This window comes from Gopherus evgoodei, chromosome 10 (assembly GCF_007399415.2).
Source record: "Gopherus evgoodei ecotype Sinaloan lineage chromosome 10, rGopEvg1_v1.p, whole genome shotgun sequence".
In the NCBI taxonomy this organism is placed as follows: Eukaryota; Metazoa; Chordata; order Testudines; family Testudinidae; genus Gopherus; species Gopherus evgoodei.
The window spans coordinates 74,023,692-74,036,671 of record NC_044331.1 but is presented as its reverse complement, the minus strand read 5'-3'; the positions used below and the strand labels follow the sequence as shown (position 1 = coordinate 74,036,671).

The window sequence follows — 12,980 nt, the reverse complement described above, 5'->3', positions numbered from 1 at the left end:
CATTAGAATGAAGAGTGCGCTCACAGCCCGCGCCGGAGAGGGGGGGACACGCCGGCCAGGGAGCAAGGCCCCCTCCGATCCCCCCAGAGAGGAAATGGGGGAGGGGAGGGAAGCACAGACCGGGATGCTGAGTATGGAGATTACCCTGGGGGCGGCATTAGTTGGCGGTGACCTGTCCCGCTAGACCTGAGAAGGGTGGGGGGTGTCCCTGCAGCACAAGGACTAGATCTGGGGCAGATTCTCTCCCCAGCTGATTAGCCCCTGTCCTGGTCTCATCCTTCTCTGTCCATCTCTTTCCTTTCTTCATACCGCGCCCATCAGCGTGGTCGCCCTAACTCGGACTTGCCTCTCCCTTCCCCCAGCGGTTCCCAACCACCCGCCTGATGAGCACACCTCGGGGGCTGTAAATACAGCTGGCCCCAACCCCGACCCCCGGGAGCCCCTAGCGCTGGCCAAGGAGAGGGGCCTGCTCCGGTGGGTCACTGGCACTCGCCTTTCCAGGGCCAGTGGGTCTGTCCGTCTGCCTCTGGGCTAGGGAGGGAGACCCTCCTTTGCAGCCCCTCTCCCTGCGCCGGGAGCCATCTGGCCGGCTCGCCAGCCAGCTCCCCAGAGAGCTCCCCTTCCCTCGCTCTTTACTCTTTGTTTTCCTCCCCGAGCTCATGCTTCCTGTCCCGTTTTCAGCCCAGGCTTTGATTTTTTCCTCTTTCTCTGTACTCCCAGCACGATCTCAGCCTCTCTCCACAAAGCAGCTGGCCAATTCAAGCGGCATACAAAGGAGCTGACTCAATCCCAGAGACCGCGAATGGAGATAAAGCCTTATGCATGGGGGAGAGGGCGAGCCGGAGGAAGAAGAGCCCCCAGAAGAAATGCACTGAAACCGGTGTGTGTGTGTGTGCAACAATCACTAGGCATCCTACCCCAGATCTGCACAGGCACAGCGGTGCTGGGCGCAAAGGCAGAGCAGCTCTTACCCTGGTCCCCTTCTTACATAGCGCTCAGTGACCGCCACCAGAGTTTCGTGCAGAGCTTTGAGCGGCCGGTCAGAGCGTAAAGGGTCCAAGCAAGATCATTTCCAGGTTCAACAGAGCTGGGGAAGGGGGAGTGGGTGTGGAGGGAGGAGGAGGGGACAGGGATATGCAGCCAGTACAAAGCTGGGAAGTGTCTGTCTGGCGGGTATCCCTGTCCGTTTCCACGTGGCTCCCTGATTCCCGGCCTTTGACCTTTCCCTGCGGAGTCTGGACAGCCTTGGGTGCTGTCGGATGTTCAAGAAACGCAGGGATTTGTGGCCCGTGCCTTGTCACCTGCTTTATGAGACGTTTCTTGGCTGCAGTCCCTGCCTTTGGAAATCCACTAGATGTGGCTATAAAGATGTCAAGACAAGCCAACGCGGCAGGCCCCTCGCTTCCTGAGACAGGCCTTTCTCCCAGCGCCGCGCCCTGAGCATTGGACTGAAAGCCTCTGGGTGTGGCTGAGGGCAGAGGGGTGCAGATGAACTCCGCTTTCCCCGCAGACCCAGCCAGGCCCGGATCAGCAAGCACAGCAGCATCCGCTACCCACCCCGGTTCGGTCCTGGCCATGCAGCTTCCTCCTAAGATTGGGAGAGCGAGAGAAAAATGCTGCCTAATTATTTATACAGTAAATGTAAGGTGAGCTGCGGAACCTCTAAAACAAGCCTGCCGCCTGCAATCCCTTCAAGGCGTCTTGATTACCGCCCTCCCCTTCACAGCGTCTGTGTTTTGGCGCTGGCGGAGACTTCAGAGCGACAACCCATTAATCTGGGAACATTCTGAAATAATTCGAAACGCACCTCGCCAGGCACCGCCTGCTCACTCTACTCTCCCTCAATAGCTGTCATTTATACATACGGCGGCACCCCCTTTGCAACCCCGGAATCAATTTATATTAATGATCTCTTTATTCACCACGGCAAACTTGTGAATGTTTAATACGGTGCAAACTGGCGACGACACGCATCAAACTAAGGGAAGGAGGTTGGTCCCGGTGCAGAGAGGGAAGGTGTCTGCTGCTCAATCTTGAGGACCGTAATTACCGAAAGGGCAAGTAAAGTGTACTCTAATGAAGAGTGAGCTGAAAGGTCACTATCCTCTGAGTTGCTGTTTGTACCGTCCCCCCACTGGGCAAGCCTGTTGCTAGCAGAAATTGAAAACCTGACAAAAAGCACCTTTTTACGAGCGGAAATCAAGAGACGGAAAGCCCTCCAGCTGAGAGTAACAGGGCTGAACCGCTGGGCCGGGTGTTCTCAGCCTACTCCAAGCTATGCATTAGGAAAAGCGATAGCTAGCTAGATTGAGCCGGCGTGGCTAATGCAGCAATGATCAGCTCAGAGCTCGAATGAGGGCGAATAATTGATACAGAGTTTAATCAGGAGCAAAATACCAAGCTGAGCTGGAGAGAGATGGACGATGGGAGGAGATGGGGATCCAACTCTGGATGCTGTCTGGCTCTCCTAGGAAAGTGTCTACAAGAGCAGAGTGACATCACCACAACAGAAAAGCCTGTGTGGTCTGTGACATCACTAGGTGCCAGACCTTGGGCTCAGGTCTTTAGGAAGCTGGGCGACTGACAGGCTAAAAACTTTGGGTCAGGCTGATTTGTGAGAGGGGGCCCAAGGCGCTGAGAAATAGAGGGAAACCTCTGGCAATTCGAAAGTCCCCACATTATAAGAGAAAGAACAGACTGGATTATCTTTGACAAGTCAAATCCAAAGCGCCCTGCCACGGAGCAATGATTTAGGAAGAGAAAGAGTCTCTCGCGGGTGGATTTGGGGGTGTTGTAGGCCGAGGGAGAAAGCCCGGGCTAACACTAGGCGATAAGGAGCAGTGGTGTAGTTTGGAAGGTCAGTGGTAGCAGCTTCCCGGACAGCTCGGAGACGGAGCAGAGCCGGAGAGGATCAGCGCGCAGCGCGCTGCGTTTCGGAACGGGAGAAGTTCATCGTTCTTTGTCATTAACCCCGAGTCCCCAAGATTCCTACTCCCGAGTCCCTGGCACTTGTCCCCAGCAGTTCAACAGGGCGCACATAACAAACCCTTCGGCCCAAATGAACCCCCTGGCCGGACCCAGGGCAGCTGTGAGCGCTGCAGACAGGAGCAGCCCGGTTATTTAGTCAAACCGGGCAAGTTACGCGTCCGGAGCGCTGCCCCTGCAAATGGAGCAATGCAAAGTTTGGCGAATGCGAGGCCGGCTGATGATCCGGCTGGAAGGAGAAGGCGAGGGAGGCCCTGAGAAGCCAGGGAAGGGGTAAGCCACGGGCGCAGCCAGCCAAGGACGCTGGACAGCAGCAAATGCTGCTCTCCCAGCGATTCCTTCCGGGGAAGGGGGGCACGGAGCGGCCAGACAGAACGTTATCTGCACCCCCCGCTGCGAAGTGGCTCAGCCCCCGGAGCTGGAGCAGCGGAGGGGATGCAGCCCCGTCCAGGGCTGGAAGGAATTGGATGCGGGCTGGGCTGGGTTTGCATCCCTGCATAGAAGTCGCTTCCCTGCTCCTCGCGGGGAAGCTGACATTTCCGGGGAGAGGAAAACAGCAACCCGCGAGCCGAGCGGGTCTGTTTTTGCCGAGGATGGAGGGCGTTATTCAATCGAAGGCAGCTCCGAAGTGAGGACTCATGGGGGGGTTGTTATTCCAATGAAACGGAGTGTGAAGGAGAGTAACAGTAACAGTACAGCGGTCTCTTCCTCCCCACCCCCCCAAGCACAGCCAGGCCGACCAGGGACAAGCGGCCTTCGCCGCACACCAGGGAAACCCAAGCTTTAAATAATAAATAAAGAGCAGGACCGGCATGACTCGTTTAGTGCATCAAGTACAGCAACTCTGGGGCTATCGAGCTGTACAGCAACAGAGATTTTAAATGGACTGGAAGAGATCTCAAGGGTCCATCCGTGTGCAGCGCCTGGCCAATAGTCTCCCCGAGCCCAGCCTAAGCGTGTGTGTGTCCAGGCCTGGTTTAAAGATCCGGTTCACGCTGAGGTGGGTTCTGGGCACTGGGCTAAGGGGGGACTGGCCTGGCTTCGTTAAAATGCATCATGAACATTACTTGGCAACTCTGGTTGCGGCTTAACAATGGGCTCCCTGATTGGCAAGCTACTCGGCCCTCTGTGTTTATCATTAATTCTGTTACGGAGATGGGACTTTGCAGCAACATCTGTCATTATAATTAAAACTGCAATGCATTCATCGGATAGCAACGAAATCTCCTGTACAACCTGAAAAGTCTAATAGAGGAGAAAACCCCACTGGAGACCAATCAAAGAGATTGACTGTCCATCTGTCCAGCCTGGCTTTTATTATTATTTTAAAACTTAGCCATTCCAGGGGACTCTTCGGGGGAGAGAGGACGAGATGCCAAGAAGAGAGGAGCATTTAGGTTCAATAGTACCGTTTTTCCTTTAACAAGGTTCTAACTCTCTGCAGTCCTCATTTCAATTAGAGTCACATATTGTTGGACCGGGGATAAGAGGAGATTAAAATCCAAGCCCACATTTGCGAGAGAGGTTCCCCCCCACCTCCTGCTTGTTCATTTAATTAAAACTATATGTGTGGCACGTTTTTGGCTGCAAAAATAGAATTCATGTTAAAGAAGACGTGGGGAGTTGGAGCGGAGAGCCGCCAACTCAGAAGCAAATTAGCAACGTGTGATTTCAAGAAATCTATTGATACACACACACACACACGCCGAGAAAGCCCAATTTTAAAACCCAAGCAAAGCCTCCCCTGATTTGCAGGACTAACAATCGCTGAGTTGCAGTCTCTCAGGAATAGTAACCGTCAGGTCATTAGTCATTTTCGACAAGTTCCAAAGCGATCAGTATACAGCTTTCTCTGAGCACAAGTTAACCTGTCAGGAAGATTTCAATCGGCTGTTAAGAAACATTTGGGCATATCGCTATTATCCACCCACCCCACACAGGCGCACACACTCACGCGCGTACACACACATGCACACTTTAGTGGGGGTTGCAAAACTCTTCCCTCCTCTGCCGGCGGATAGTGAGCCCCGCGAAGCCTTGCGAGCTTCCGCCTCCATAGGGCCACAACATTCCCCCTCCCCACTCAGCACTGGGCGCCGGATCCCACTTAGCTCCGGATCCCACTTAGCTCCGAATCACCAGACCTCGCTGAAGGCAACAGTTGCATTAACCTTCCTAGGGGCGAGGCTTCAGGGAGCTACTTCAAGGCTGACTAAAGTGCAGGGAGAGGCAGGCGGAACCATTAGCTTCACTGAGGCTAGGGAGAAACCTAACTCCGGCTAGGAGCGAAGCGGAGCGGGGCCAGCCTCTGAGCTAGGGGTGGGGGAGGAAGAGGAGGGCTGCAGGCAGCGGCTTCGCAGTTCTTTATACTCCACAGCCTCCGGAACTGGGGAGCCCTGTCGCTGCTGGGTGGGGGGATCCCCTCTGCCCCGGCTTGGGCTCCTGGCTTTTGCCAGGGCGCCGGGGTTCCGCGCGGGGGTAGGGGCGCTGGGAGCTGTCCGCGCGGGGGTAGGGGCGCTGGGAGCTGTCCGCCGGCCGCCAGTGCTGAAACCTACCCGCTCGCTCCGGAGCCAGGACCCAGGTAGCCGCCAGGGACGCCGCAGAGCCCCGGGGGCTCCAGGCGGGGAGCGAGCGGAGGGCGAGTCGAGTTCAGCGCGCAGCTCGCCCCGCCAGCCGGGCCGGGCTTCGGAAAGTTGGGCCGGCCGGTGCGGCCACCCGCGGGCTGCACCGGGAGTTCGCAGCGTCCCTGCCGGCAAAGGGGGCGAGCTCGGGAGGGGACCTGTCCGGCGGCTGGGCGCCTCTCCCAGGGCGCAGGGGCGGCTCGGCAGGCGTAGTGCTCGCCTGGGAGAGCCCCGGGAGACAGGGCTTATCTCCGGCAACATCTGCCGCGGGATGGGACGGGGAAGGGGGAAGGAGGCAGCGCTGGCCGGCGAAGGGGTCGAGTTGCAAAGGGAGCGCGGAGTTGGGTAGGCGGGTACCGGGGCTGGCGTGTCCCGGCGCACCGTACAGAGCGGCCCCTTTAGCCAGCCGACCCCGGAGCCGCATGGGGAAGGCGAGCGAGCTCGCGCCCGCTGCCCCGGTACTGCGGCAGGGGAGGGACGGGAAGGGAAGCCAGGCACACGGCGTCGGCTGCTGGCCCCGCTCCCTTCCCTCGCAATCCCACCCCGCCCGGCTCACCTACCTGCCTGTGACATGCGGGGAGGGGTCCGTCGGCCGGACCGGATGGTCCTTGATCTCTGCCCTGGGGGACACGTTCTCCGGCCGATCCACACCCCCTGCGCCGGCAACTCCCACTCCAGACGGCAAATTTCAAACAGACAAATCCCAGGGCTGGACTTGGCCTGAGAACAGAGCGGGCTGCAGCTCCTCACTGCGTCAAGCAAGGAACCTCCAAGATCCAGGAAATGCAACGGGATTCATGCAGGCGAGCCTCGGTGGAAAGCGCTGGGCTCCGCTATGGGGTGGGTGGGGGGTTATTTCAATCTATTCCAAGGCGGTCTGGGGCCGGAGAGGGGCCATCCAGCAGCCGCGATGCCCCGCGCTTAGGTAGTAGCACATTCTTGCCGAGCGTGATCAAAGGTTTAATGTAGGAGTCCGAGTGGGGGGAGGGGCTGGGAGCGGGGCGGGGGAGGAGGGGGGGCAGGGGGTGTGTAACTTCAGCACAAGGCGCGGGCTGATCCAATGGAGCGTTAGGTGAAGTTGAAGCATCAAAGCTTCTAATCAGATTGTTTGGCCGAGGCGGTCTGTAAATGAGAAGGGGGGGAGAGCTCCCCACGGGGAAAGCCTCCTCCCCCAGTCCCTAGCCGCAGGCTCCCACCCCTGCACCAGACTTCTCCGCCTCTGCTGGCTGGCAGGCTGGGCTTGGGTTCCTCACGCGGCCTTACCTTGCAGCTGGTTGTAGTAAAAACCCCACGTTAGGAGGGAGGGAGATTAACCTGAGGCCGGGCCGGGCTTGGGAGAGGCACAGACGCGGTGCTCAAGCCGCAGCACAGGCTCTGGGCTCCCTGCAAACTTTCACGGTAACTTTTTAGGGCTGCTGCTTCCTTTCCGTTCCGAGCCTGGCTGGGACCCGGGAGCCGGCCGGTTCCGGGGTAATTAGCGACCCACCCCACTCATCCGGCAGGCGCAGTCTGGAAGAGATGCCAGGCTGAAGCAGCTGCTCGTTAATTGTCCTGGAGAGAAGGGGATTAGCCGGGGCGAGAGGGAAGGGATCACCAGCCTAACGCAGCAGGGGAGTCGCCGGGGGCGCGGCGCTGGGGGTGGATCTGGCCCGGCAAAGGGTAGGCTGGGTGTTAGGAAGGGGCAACCTTGGCTAGGGGAGTCTTCGGGCGCAGAGCCAGAGCCTTGGGCTGTAGTAGTATCTCGGCCCCTCCAGCCCTGTCCGGAGCCCCAGCGCCATCCCGCAGAGCTCTCCTGGGAAGCGAGCTGCCGGCACAGCCCAGCCGGGGCGGGCGGGTGTCGCCAGTCACCAGCGCGGGGGCGGAAGTTTCGCCGCACGCGGAGGAGCAAATGACACTGCAGGGATGTTGCCCAGCCCGCTGCAAAGCCCGGCGGGACCCGCGCAGCCCACAGCGAGCCCGGGGGTGGAGGGTGACTTGTCCCCGCGCTGGGTGGACTCGCGATGGTCCGCCTGGGAAAGGGAACAGCTGGGAGGCCCGGGAACGGGCCAAGAGGTGGAGCAGTCACAGGGTGATTGATCCCCAGGCCCGGGTCTCTAATAACTCCTGAGGTGGGACGGGGGGGAACACATATTCCCCCGCCCCCAGGTGAGGAGGGAGTTTCTTGTTAAACCCAAAGTCCCACCAGGCCCGTCTCACCCCAGGAGGGGAAATCCCCAGCAGCTCTGGCTGCAGCACCTGCTGGAGCAACTCCCCTCCCTCCCCCGGGAGGAATCTCCCCCCCACTTCACTGCCTGCTGGAAATGCTGCCTGCTTCTGTCCCACGCGCTTCAACAGGTGTTGGGGGCCGAGCGCAGCTTTGCCGGCTGGGGGCAGATCTCTACTGATGAAGCTATTGGCCTCTCCCAGCCCGCCCTTCTTTCTGTCCCCCCCGCTGCAAAGCAAGCGGGCCCCTTCTCGGTGTGGTGAATTGCCTAAGCGCCTCTTTCATAGCCAATGGCCGAAATCAAACCGGGATCCCAAGAACAATTCACCCCACCGCCGCGGATCAGACACGTGCATTGAGACTTACTAGTAGCGGGAACCAAATCAATAGATACACCTTTAGCTGAGAGAAAATGCATCCCTCAGGGAAAGGGGCTCGTGGCTTGCCTAGGAGCGAAAGAGCAGCTTTCCTCTCCATTACTCCTCTCATTTCCCGAAATTAATGAGCTGGAGAACTTGTGTCTAGCGCAGAGAGGCCTCCACACACATCAAAACACGCGCAACGCATTTGCCACACAAGCCTTTGAGTCAGGCATGTTGCAGCATTAGCTCTGGAAGGGGAGGGGGGGGGATGCAAAGAGATAGGCGAGATAGTGGAGAGCTGGGCTCTTCCTTTCTTTCGGCTCAATAATAATAATAAAAATACAGCCAAGAAATGAGGCAAAAATGTAATAAAGCTGGGAGACAGCCTGGGAACAAGTGAGACGGTGGGGGGTCTCCAGCTGACAACCTGGCTTGCTACTTAGTCAAGTTCAAAACACAGGCTTCTGAAGGCAGCATCCAAACAAAGGGAAGGAAATTGTATGGAAACCGGAGGGGGGTGATGGACTGGGGCAAGGCTGAGTCTGTCCAGCCAGCGGTTCTCAACCTATTTACCACTATGGGTCACCTACCTGGCTCACAATGTGTTATGTGGGCTGCATCCAATACTACCTGTCTGACCCTGAAGATGTCACATGGGCTGCAGTTCTGTGCTGATTGGGCCACAAGTGGCCCACAGGTTGAGAACCACTGGTCCAGGAAGATGCACCCTGTCCTATTCTACTTGAAAGGGCTTCTCTGCTCCAGGACCCCGGCTTGACCTTCTGGCCCTATTGGAAGCCTGCTCCTTGTATTGCTATTTGAGATCTTTGGGCTTCGGTGTTTCTTCTCTCTAATTCTTGTTACTGAAACTACTAGAGGAATAGAATTAATCATTGCAGTTTGTACTGCAGCAGCACCTGCAGGGTCAGGGGCCTTTTGGACTGAGCATTGTACAGACCTGCCTTTATATGCCCCTTTTCAGCACCAAGCATTTCACAGAGCTGGGCAGCTATAATTATCCCCTTTTTGCCAGAATGGGGGAGGGAGACAGAGATTAAATGACTTGCCTATGGTCTCATGCATGGCCTGTCAATGGTAGAGGCAAGAGTAGACCTTAGCTCATACCCATGGGATCATGCTGTTCAGCCAGAGGCCTGAAAGTACTTTACAGATGGGCTTGGCCCCACCTTTAATCTGTTAGCCTCATTTTACAGAGGGAAGAAACCAAGGCCCAAAGGAGTTCATTGTTCTTCCTTTTTCCCAATTAAGTCAATAGAAACCCCCCAATCAACCCAATGGGCAACAGATCCAGCCCCTAAGTAACTTGCCCATAACCTTTCTTCCAGGCAACATAAGCAGCTGAGCTAATTTTGGCCTGTTGCTTGGATCCACAGATCTCTGAGGCATTTGATAAATGCCTTGGTCAGGGACAGGGGGAAAAGTTAAATGAAGTAGAGTGAAACCCCTTAAGAATGGCTGCCACTGGGATTCCACCTGGCCTGGCCATCAAAAGATGGCTGCACAAGCCCCTGTTCACCAAACCACCTTTCTGAGTCAAGTTCACGACTCAGTCTTCGAGGCGTTCCAGGTTTGTGCGTGTGCATTGGGGGACAGAAGGCTGGTTTTAGGCTGCGTGGGGAAGGGGGAACAGAAAAGGGTAGATGGATCTCTGCATTCTCAGCTCTATGTTCTAAGGAGGTGCATAGATACCTGTGCGGTTTTAGCTGGCCAGTCGGCTGCTCAGTGCACTTTCTTGTGCCTCTCTAGCTTTACCTGCTCTTAAAACAGAGAAGTCTGTGGATCCAGGCCTCCTTTTATGCAGATCCCACCTGTGGATATGGTATAATGTGAATGATGTAGTAATGTTTTCATTGAACCATGCGCCCTCCCCCACTGAGCACTTTTTCTTTGGCATCTTCCTCTTTTGTCTCCCCTCACCACAATATGATATAGTGCTGGCTAATCAAAGCCTAGTTTGGTACAGCAGCTTCCCTTCCAGCAGCATTAGTGGGTGGAATAATACACCAGTGCTGCTTATGGGACTACTCAGGTGAGAAAGGGCAGGCAGGATCAGGCCCTCAAAATGGGAGATCTGTGAAACCCCATGGGACGCTGCCACTAGGAGGTGACCATAAAGCAGAGGTATTACTTTAGTGCCATGCTGGAGCTCAACAGGCTGCAAGGCCCATCTTTTCTCCCAGCCATTTGAAGAAGTAGGTGGGCTGGGGAGTTTCAGCCAAGGTCAGTGTTTATCACTCACCTTATTTATCCCTGGACATGATCAGTTTGTTAGGGGTGGAATTTTCAAAAGGTCAGGTTTGTACCTAGCTCCCATGGGCTTTCAATGCTTCATCCCCTATAGGCATTTTTGAAAAACCCATCCGCTGTTCCCCTAGATAAATGAAAACATTTTACAAGGACATCATCTGTAAGCGTTGCTAGGCTGGCAGATGCACAGAACAGGGCCTGTTGGTAGAACGTTGTTACAAATCGAGATAACTGAAGAAAGAAAAAGAAATAGAGACTTCTAAATAAGCTGCTCCAAATGCATTCATCCAACAGGAACTGACTACTGTACAGCCTTTAGCCCTATATTTAGTAAGATCTAAATCAGGCATTGATAATATTATTAAAGACAGGAAGAAGTAAAATAAAATATAGTCTGGTTCAGATGACTGATCTAGTTACACTCGCGGAGGGGAGGAATGATGTTACAATGAAGATATCAGGGATCAGAAAAAGCTAGATTGACAGTTTCCCCTTAACAGCAGAATAGACACACTGTTGACACAGCAGGTTCTAAAAAGTCCTAACCCAATTTAGCAAGCAATAACCAATAGAAGGTGATTAATAAAACATTCGCTGTTTCACCTGATTATGTGGAAGTGGAGTAGCAATGAGAGAGCTATTTGTCACAGCTCTCATGCAGGCCTCTGCACATCAACTGGTCCACGTGAGACTGGATAAAGTAATTGGCAAAGAATGTACATGATGGACCAGTGGCTAGTCAGTGGCCCATTTAACTGTGCAAAGTGGGTTTTGGATAATAAATTGGGTAGAATAATGACATTGATCTGTAGTGTGACCTCGGGCACCTCTCTGTGCTTCTGTTTCTTTTCCCATCCTTTGCTTGTCTTGTCTGTTTAGACTGTAAGCTCTTCAGGGCAGAGACTGTCTATTACCCTGTGTTTATGCTGCACCTAGCACCGGCCCTTCCCAGCCCCCAATCCAGATTGGTTGGGATCAAGGTGCTACCATAATAATAAAAACCTCTGTGCTCAAAGAAAAATTAAAATGGTTAAAAGTTGACACAGACAAAACTAAAAAGGGGATATTTGTATTCCTTATACTTTTGTCTGCAGCGTTCACTCTTATGCTCTCAAACTGGAACTAACCCAGTCTGGCTACCACTGTAAATCAGCAGAATAGCTGTGTACCTTCAAATTGGGTGAACCTCACACTCCATTACAGAAGAGTTTCCCCCCAGAAGCAAATGCTTCAAGTAATTTAAAATAATAAATGTCAAAAGGCAGCACTGGTGAGATGCATTACAATAGCAAACCATTATATGGTCCCAGCAGAGGAAAGTCAAATTGGCCTTGCCGCAGATTTTAGTTTCAAGAGGCTAATGCATAAAACTACTGATTGTGTGTGTGTACAAATAATAAAAAAAATTGACAATGTGCTTTAACTAAAAAATGGAAAACGCTGCTTGTGACATAATAGTAGACACCAGCTCTAGAGCAAATAAAAATGCAGTGGGCTGGATCCTCAGCTCTTGTAAATTGACAGCACTCCAATGATGGATGTTGATGGAGCAGTGTCTATTTACACCAGCTGAAGATCTGGCCTTGCAACTCGAATCTCCACCAGTCACTTTCTTCTAAGAAAAACTGGGAATAGAAACACTTTTCTGTCAGTGGAAAGAGTGAATGAGCCCATGTTCTGAAGCCAATTCTCCTCTGCCAGTAGGAGGTGCTGTTACAGAATGAAAGGGTCAAAGTTCAATCTTCAAGGAGGAGGAAGAGAGCTATGCAACATCAGAAAGATGAGTTTTTTCCAATGTTAGATGCTGTGTGTGTGAGAGAGAGTGTTTTAGGCTCTATCTTAAAATCATCAGCTTAATTGGAAAACAAAAGATGACATTTTACAGGCTTTTAATCTTCTGAGTGGACTAGAGCCTTACAGAGCCAAGCTCTTTCTGTTGGGGAAAAGAGTTACCATGTCTTCACAAAAAACTATATTTCAGAAAACTGTATTTTAAGATGCTCAGTCTTTGTGAGGATAAATATTTCCACACATCATTACTCCAATTTTTCAGCATGCTAATATTGCACCTAGGGCAAATCACATCTGCTGGAAACTTGACAGCCTGGATGCGTTTGTATAGCTTTTAACTGGTTTTGATTTTATTGTCCATTGTGTATTCAAAAACTTTTTTAAAAGTCAGTTTGGAGCCAGTGAAAGAGGCCAGGTGTGGCAACTGCACATCTCTGTTTAAGCACATCATGGGCAAAGACAAGGCATGCTTTAGCACACTGCCCTGCCAATGTGCCCAACCATGACCTGGAAGGCTGGTTAGAGGATGATTCAGTCTCTACGGATATAGCTACACTTAAAACTGTACAGTGGAACAGCTGCAGCATTGTAGACACTCATTACAGCCATTGGAGCTGGTTTCTCACCCTGTAGTTCATCCACCTTCCTGAGAGGCAGTAGTTAGGTTAATGGAAGAATTCATCCATCAGCCTTGCACTGTCTATACCAGGGGTTAGGCTGGCATTTCTGTGTCTCTCAGCAGGTGTGGCT

General features: G+C 53.7%; 1 protein-coding gene across 2 annotated transcripts in view; it reads right to left on the bottom strand.

Annotated features, from left to right (window-relative positions):
- The window catches only part of ELFN1 (extracellular leucine rich repeat and fibronectin type III domain containing 1), a 177,043-nt gene extending 170,559 nt beyond the window's left edge, over window positions 1–6,484 (bottom strand). For both annotated transcript variants that reach the window (XM_030579042.1, XM_030579041.1), the window contains exon 1: window positions 6,167–6,484. The gene's annotated coding sequence lies outside the window, so the exon portion shown is untranslated. The remainder of the gene's footprint in view (window positions 1–6,166) is intronic.
- Between the last annotated feature and the right edge of the window lie 6,496 nt (window positions 6,485–12,980).